We start from the raw sequence: 9,108 nt of genomic DNA, 5'->3' as shown, positions 1-9,108 counted from the left end.
GTGAGAGGGTATTTGTATAAAATGAATTTCTCATCACTTTTGCCTCTTCATTTTCCTCCCAATTTGAGAGGATAAAAAAAGTGGGTTGAGCAGGGAAAACTTTCTCCCCTATTTTCCGTCTTTCTTATTTTCCTTCCTCAACCAAACAGTGGAAAACAACATTTGCCATCCTATTTTCCTCTCCCTATTTTCCATCCTCTGTTTTCATCCCAACCAAACACACCCTTAATGTATGCCTTTTTGGGTCACAATGAGGCAAGGCTTTCATGTCCACCATTACTGCTTTTGCCATTTGGTACTTATCAGGCTTGGGTTATTGGGTTAAACTTAAACATCCGGTTTTCAGTTCTCAAACATTGTTATTTATGGATGAAAACTTAAGTGATGAATTGGAAAAACAAAAGAAATCTATGGGCCTAATTGGCTACAAATGTCCAAATTTTTGCATGGTTATTTAGGGGCCAAAACATGCGTTTTCTAGCCCAAAACTCAAAATGCGTGTTTGTTAAATTTTTTCAAAAGTGCGTTATACAAAAGTGCATTTTCCAGCTCAAAGGATTTCTACGTTTTGGCACGGCAACTTTGAGTTGTAGTTGCAAAACGCACAAACTCGTTTTCTCAAAACAAAAATATTACCGTTGGTAGGTTTCTTTTTTTTTTCTTCTAAATTGCCCATAGTTTTTTGGTGTAAATGCACTTTTAGTCCTTACATGTTACACTTTTTTCATTTTGGTCCCTACTTTTTGTTTTTACCACATTTAGTCTCTAAATCAATTAACGCCTAACATTTAGGTTTTTTCCGTTACTCAACTAATGACAAAAGCTAATGTGGCTGGCAATGGAATAAAAAATAATATAATTACATACATTAATTAATTAAATTAAAAACAAACATTAAAATAAATAAATAAATTCATTAGTTTTAGGGAAGAACATGACTGTTTATATTATTCATGTTCTTCCCTAAACATGTTTGATTGCTCAAAAATTTAAAATGTCACATCAGCATCTAATTTTAAAAAAATAATAATTTATCAATTTAAAAAAGACAAAAGCAAGATTAAAATTCAAAAAATACATAAATTTAGATTTGAGTTCATCTTCAACAATAACACAATGAACACAAACCCAAATTTAAATATAACAACACACACCCAAATTTTCTAGCATTGTCTTGTCAACCAAACACACAAACATAAACACAAAACACACACAAACCGTGGCAACCAATGGACTCAAGCTAGTGAAGAACTACATCTTTGAACCTAGATTGGTTTTAAGGAAAATTAAGATACTCTTATACATTTTCTTCGCAACCAAACAAAATTTTCAGTTTCACAAAGAAAAAAAGAATTCCAAATCTGACAACCAACCAAATTTTTGATGTCAATCCTAAGATCTAAACATTTTTCACAAACCCATCAAATCCCCTTATACACAAACCCAACAAATTCTTTATCACAAACAAAAAAACTTCCTTTCACAAACCCATTTTATCCCTTTTCAAATTTATCAAAAATCCAAAACAAATACAACAAACTCAACCCAGATAAAGAGAGAGAGATGAGAAAGTGAGGAGGGAAAGGGGTTTCAGATCTAACTGGAAACCCATACGATGGTGCCAGCGGCAGCGACCTACCACCTCACCACGCTCCTCAACCTCACCTTCACACTCATGCCCACCCTCACCACTAGCACTAGCAAATGATTCTCGGTGATAATAGTGGTGGGGACGAGGACCATGAAGTTGAAGTCGAAGTCAAGGCGATTTGAGACGTGGGTCCAAGACGAGAGCTGAGATGAGGGTTCAAGTTGAAGGAGAAAAAGCACTTGTAGGAGTAGATTTCGTCAGAGATGAGAGAAGTGGAAGAACTTGCTTAAAGAGTTCAAGAAGGCTAAGCACCAAGATAGAGGGAGAAAGAAGAAAAAGAGGAAGCAAGAAAGAAGGCTAAGGAAAGAAAGGGAGGTGGAGAAACTGAGAGAAAGATCTGGGGAAGAAGAAGAAAAATAAAGAAGAAAAAGAAACTAAGCACAAACATAATAGATCTAAGTTCCACCATTTTTTTGTTTTTTAAAATTGAAAATTTTATTTTTTAAGGTTAGATGGTGATGTGGAAGCTAAAGTGGATGTTGATGTAGCATTTTTTTAATATTATTTTAATGGACACGTTAGTATTTACTGTGCCAACAGTGCACTCCGTTTGACACATAGAATATTTCCATTAAGTGAGTGACGATAAGGACCAAAATGGAACATGTTTTTAGTTTTAGGGACTAAAAATGGTAAAATAGAAATGTAAGGACCAAAATAGAAATAATCCCAAAATGTAGGGACTAAAAGTGCATTTACGCCTAGTTTTTTCTGCTCCTTTATGCTGCTGTGCTGCGGTATCTCGTCTTCTTCTTCTTCTTCTCTTTATTTTTTTTTTGATTTACGTCTTACATATCTAATCTCAAAAGAACCTTTTGAATTCGGTAGAGTTTTTGATAAATGGAAAATATGGAGTAAAGAGAGGGAGAGAGAGAGACTTGTGTGTGTGTGTGGGGCTTTGTGTGGAGGAAAGTAAAAGAAAACGAAAATAAGAAGATGAGGAAGAAGTGAATGAGTGGATGAGAAAAAAGTGAAAGAAAAAAAAAGTTTTTGGGTATGGATAAAGCAAACAAAATTTTTGGGTACAGGTAAATCAACGTGGAAGAAAATATAGGGAGTAGAAACACAGATTATTTCACAACTTCTTTTTCACAACTATGATGTTATAGAGTATGTGGTGGAGAAAAAAAATTGTAGGTACATGTATAATCCTAGAACAACTCATTTAAAAGATAAGTATTAATAAAATTTTATTTTACAAAGATTAATTTTAAATTAGTATTGTGAAAATATTGTGACATTTTATTATATCTCTAAACTTTTTAAATTAGTGCTATTTTTTTTTAGGAAAAAAATAGTACTATTAACAGAATATTTTTATAACAATTTCATAATAAAGTTTACATAGTAAGTTGTTATCAGTTCTCATCTAGACCTACTAGTGAAATTTTTTTTCCTACCATTAACAACTTGTCATATAGCTTTATTATGAAATTTTTGTGAAAATATTGTATCCATAACTTGCATGAAGAGAGGTAATTAAAATAAAAAATTCTCTTTATATATACACTGTCTTTTTTGATAAATTATCTCTCAAACTGTCACTTTTATAAGTGTTAGGAGCCAAACACTCAGCTTTAAAAAAAAAAAAAAAAATTTAACAGCTTTTACCAAACACTTTACAAAAAACCCAATGTTATACCGCACTTTTTAAAACCCCACTTTTTCAAAAAACACAACATCAAAAAGCTGAACCAAACTCACCCTAACTCTGATGTAGCATGGTAGTTTTTTCTCAGGTAAACCAAGCCAAGTTTTATGATTGCTTAAAGCGTAATATGATATTGTTTTTTGACTATAGGTGCACCCCATAACTTTGGGTTAAGCATAAAGTAATGATAGGATTACATAATTCTCCATAACTTTGAGTCACAACTCGTCACGTAACTCTGATGTAGTATGGTAGTTTTCTCTTAGGTAGGCCTGGTTCAATAAACCAAGCCAAGTTTTATGATTGCTTAAAGCGTAATATGATATTGTCTTATGACTCTAGGTGCACCCCATAACTCTAGGTTAAGCATAAAGTAATGATAGGATCACATAATTCTTCATAACTTTGTGTTACAACTCGTCACGTGGCGAGTTGTGACAGAGAGTTATGGAGAATTATGTATCATAAGCATTACTCTTAAGCATAATTAGAGTATTTGTGACGAGTTATGACATAAAGTTGTGAGAAATTATTTGCCCGTTTGGTAGCTCAACTTTAGTAATGTTGCTCATAGTTTAAATACACAAACTGGTAGGCTCACACACTTTTTTACTCACACGTATATCAAAAACACCTAAACAACCTAGGCATTTGATCTGGTTTCTTAAAAAAAAAAAATATATATATATATATAATTTAAACTACTCTCCCAAACACCCCTATTTGTTCCAAATATTACTCTTAAGCATAATTAGAGTATTCTTAGGTGACACAGCTGAGTTTGTGATAACTCTCAATCATGTGAACGTAGTGACGTTGCATTGTACGATGCATTTGAAGAGTCAAAATGAATTGACCTACTTTCGGCTCTTGTGGGGCTTGGCTTTCTTCTTTTATCATGTGAGCTCCTGTGGGACGTCAATTCTTGGAAAATTTTTTGTATGCATCTATAGCCGTTTTGAAGTTATCTATAATTTTCTTATACTATAGAAAAGTGAGTCATTTCTTTATTATAGTAGCATATTAATTTTTTGTCCCCATTGTATATTTTGTGTATATGTATATGTGTGGGGCAAAAGGATCCTGGTGGGAACGTGGGCCTTTTGGGCCTTGTTAAGGGAGGCCGACCTGACCCTGGGGTTAGAGATTGTTGGTGCTATGGGTCGGCCTATACGCCGAGGATCCGAGGATCCAGCCGAGGATGGTTTTCCCCTCGGACTGACATTAAAGAGCCTGAGACTTCATGGTAAAGGTTAGGGAATGACACGGTCAAGACCAATGGTTAAAGGGAGAGAACCCTTGAATGTCCTAGAAGCGCCGATGTTGGAAGAATATCAGAGGTAAAGGCTGCTACCTCCACATTAAAGACCCTGCACCTACCGCCCTGGCCGCATTAATGAGGAAGTGACACTTAAACAGTGGAAGGGAAACTTCTAGTTACTGTTCAAAGGCACTAAGAAAAGAAATATCTAGGCTATGGGGGAATTGGGGGCAACACGTGGATAAAGTATTAAAAAGAGGAGTATTTAAGGAGGGACCTCGGGGAAGAAAACGGGACGGAACTTTTTGTAACCTAAAAACAAAAAGAAAAAGAGAGAGATATATAAGATAAGAACGGCTCTCGGCTTACGTCCAGGAGGCCTATTTACATTACTCCTTTTTGTTTCCAAGTACTTACGATCTTTAGTTTGTTATTCCATCCTCATACACTTCTAACCCGGGTTTCAAGCCCACACTCTACAAATTCATATTGTTTAAGGCTCATCGGGCTCGAGCTCATGTCGTTCGGGTCCAGGTGCAATTGTGCTCTTACAATTGGCGCCGTCCGTGGGAATCTAGTCTAGAAGTAGTAGGGATATTATGGCAGGGCTTAGGCTCTCATCATGCAGAGTCACAAGGATCACAACCGAAGATCATTTCGAACGTCTTGAACAACGTAGGGATCGTGAGGGAAGCGTCCATACGTAATATCCAGGGCTAGCCATACTTGTGGAGGGGGTAGCACTACTCACGATGAGGGTTCTAAATCCATGCGAAAAGAAATCAATCGTTTAAAGAAGAAGTTACGCCGTGCTAAACGTAAGGTTTCCCCTCCTCGTCTAGTTTTTCCTCTGAGAAGGATAGGAGAGTTGGCTACGTCTCGAGGGTCATATTCCCCTACACAGCCGCAACATCCTCTCGCGAGGAGAACGACCAGCCAACCCGCGTACGTAAGAAGCTTCGTTCTAGGGCTTAGGCAACGCGATACCATGAGTAGGGCGTTGCACCAACTCTAAGTCTCCGTTTTCACGGAGGATTGAGAGGGGGAAGGCTTCCCGTGAGGTTCACCCACCCCACCTTTACCATCTATAATGGCCTGACCGATCCGGTGGAACACGTGAGTCACTTCAACCAAAGGATGGCGGTGCACTCTCATAACGAGACTTTGATGTGTAAAGTCTTCCCCTCCAGCTTGGGACCTCGTGGCTATGAGATGGTTTAACGGTCTCAAATCGGGTCCGTAGGCTCGTTCGGGGAACTAACTAGGGCATTTGCTTCGCGGTTCATTACTTGTAGCAGAGTCCCCGGCCATTGGACTCGTTGCTATCCATGGTCATGAAGGAAGGGGAGACACTAAAAGCATACTCCGACAGATCTGGGAGATGTTTAATGAAATAGACGGCGACTTCGATGAGGTGGCGCTTAATACCTTCAAGGTGGGCCTCCCTACCGATCACGACCTACGAAAGTCTTTGACGAAAAGCCCGTCCGCAACGTACGCCGTCTTATGGATCGTATTGATGAATATAAAAGGGTGGAGGAAGATCAGCACAGGGAAAAGGAAAGGAGAAGGTTATCCCAGGAGAGAAGGGATTTAAGGTCGATGATACCACAACAACAAGCCAAGAAGGGATTACTTCGGACAATCCGGCTCGCAAGCATTCTTGTGTAAATACTCGTGTTCCGAGAACCAAGGCATCAAGTTGTTAGAAAAAGTTCGTAAAGAGCCCTTCTTCAGATGGCCTCGGCAAAATGGCAGGTGACCCCGCGAGAAGAAATCAAAACCTTTTCTCGTCGCACCATCAGGATGTGGGCCACACTACCGAGAAATGTCTGACTCCGTGGAACCATTTAGAACAGCTTGACAGTGAGGGAAAGTTAAAGAAGACTTGTGTCACCCCCACCGGCAGTGCCCAAGTTGGTTCAAACAACCAGAGGAATAGTTCATCTCGCCAAAGATTGGGACGATTAATGTTATCTTGCCGCACTGGTAGGACCTGGCCAGTCCCACTAGGGTTATGGTGGTTTCCCATTCGCAGCCGAGGATCTGGGTAGCAGCCGAAGAGATTAAAGAGCACTTTACCCTGTCTTGGGTTTCTCCGAGGAGGATAAAGTAGGGACTATCCAGCCCCATGACGATGCTCTTGTGGTTACCCTCGTGATAGGGAATTATGATGTGAGAAGGGTGATGATAGATCAAGGCAGCGGTGCGTATATTATGTACGTACCCCGATCTATTTAAAGGGCCGAGGTTGGAGTTGGAAGATTTAACTCCTTATGACTCCCCACTTATAAGCTTCGAGGGAAGCGGCCGTTGTGCCGATGCGTATCCGTTTACCCGTTCAATCCGCTCGAAACGGCTGAGGTAGATTTCATTGTGGTTGATGCGTACTCCCATATACACCATCCTCGCCAGGCCATGGCTGCATGCTTTGGGAGTCGTCTCTTCTACCTTACATGTTAAAGTAAAATTCCCCTTGGGAGCATGTTGAGGAAATCCTCGCAGCCGTGTAGTCGCTAGGCAATGCATATCGGCCGCGTGCTTCGTCACTCACGAATCAGTAATCAACCTTGCCCATCCAGGAGTCATAGCAATTAGACTCCGGAGGCACCTGAGCGATGATAGAGGACGAGGTCGTTGAGAGTTAGAGAAGTTTTTAATAACCGATGATCCAAGAGGTTCTTCCAAGTTGGCATACGATTGCACACCAAGAGAAGATGGAGTTGTTGAAATTTCGAAGGATAATCTAGATGTCTTTGCATGGGACCCCTATGAGGCTCCAGGGGTAGATTCGAACTTTATTTGTCATCATTTAAACGTCAATCCGGCCATTGTTCCGAGGAGGCAACCACCTCGGCGATCTTCCCGAGAACATTCTGAGGATGTGAAGGACGAGGTTCTTAAACTCAAAAGATGGGGCTATCAAAGAAGTTTTCTACCCTGAATGGTTGGCTCATACTGTTGTCGTTAAGAAGAAGAACGGCAAGTGGAGAGTGTGTGTAAACTTTACTGATCTGAACAAAGCCTGTCCTAAAGATTCATTCCCAATGCCACGGATTGATCAATTGGTAGATGCCATCGTCGGACATCCTCGGATGAGTTTTTTGGATGCCTTCCAGTGGTTACCACCAAATTCCCTCGCGTTAAGATCAGAGAAGACCGCTTTCATTACACCAACCGGGAACTATCATTATAAGGTTATGCCATTCGGGTTAAAAAATGCGGGGCTACTTACCAAAGAATGATGACCCGAATGTTTTCGAAGCAAAGAATCGGGGAAAAACATAGAAGTATACGTGGATGATATGGTGGTGAAGAGTAAAGACGGTACCTTCGCACATGACAGATTTGGCCGACACCTTCCAGTATGCCGAGGAAGTATAAGTTGCGCCTTAACGCCGCCAAGTGTTCTTTTGGCGTGGATCCGGAAAGTTCCCTAGGATATATGATCACTCATAGGCATAGAGGTGAACCCGGTGCAGGTTAAGGCCGTTCGAGAATTTGCGCCGCCGCGGAACCCAAAGGAGATACGAAATTGACGGAATGATTGTCCGCGTGAGTAGATTTATTTCTGGCCACCGACCGGCGTCGTCCTTTCTTTCAGCTTGTTGAACAAGTGGAAAGGATTTCAATGGACCGAGGATTGTGAGTCGCCTTTCCAACGGCTTAAGCAATATCTTTCTCGGCCACCCATTTTATCTCGCCCTGAGGTGGACGAGGTGTTATTCGCTTATCTGGCCGTGGCTATTCATGCGGTGAGTCTAGTTCTTATAAGGAATGAAAATGGAGTGCAGAGGCCGATCTACTACGTTAGTAAGTCCTTGAACGAGGCCGAGGTGCGCTTATCCGCCCCTTGGAAAAAGCGCTTCGGTGAGTCCACGCCACGCGTAAACTCCCTCATTATTTCCACCTCATACCGTGGTTGTTTTGACCCGTTGCCTCTCAAGGCCGTGTTGCGCAAAGTGCCGATTATTCCGCAGTGGCAAAGTGGGGGAACTATTTTGGGAGCCTTTGATGTTAAATATAAGCCTCGCACCTCGGTGAAAGGTGGTCTCGCATGATTGGTGGCAGTAGTTTGCCGAACCATTGTTAGAAGAAACTTCAAAGGAAGCACACATGGGTGAAAAATCAGTTGGTGTGATCACAGCCGTATCGCCCTCGACTTGGAAAGTTTATGTGGACGGGGCTGCTAATCATAAAGAGGTCCGGCGTTGGACTTGTTCTAATGTCCCCGAAGGAATTGTCTTTGAAAAATTTTTGAGATTGGCCTTCTCGGCTACTAATAATGAGGCCGAGTATGAAGCGGTCTTGGTAGGCATGCAAATGGTACGTAAGATGGGTGGCAAGGAAATCCATTTGTTCTCTGACTCTCGCTTAGTAGTCGGCCAAGTCATGGGTACCATGGAAGCTAGAGATTCCAGAATGCAGGAATATTTGACCCAGGGTCAAGCGTCGCAAGCCGAATTCGACTCCTTTGCCTTAGCTCATGTCTCTGGGGAGTGGAAATACTCATGCGTATTCTTTGGCTACGTTGGCAACATCTCT

Source organism: Castanea sativa, chromosome 8, assembly GCF_040712315.1.
Source record: "Castanea sativa cultivar Marrone di Chiusa Pesio chromosome 8, ASM4071231v1".
Lineage (NCBI taxonomy): Eukaryota > Viridiplantae > Streptophyta > Magnoliopsida > Fagales > Fagaceae > Castanea > Castanea sativa.
This window is presented reverse-complemented; position numbering follows the sequence as displayed.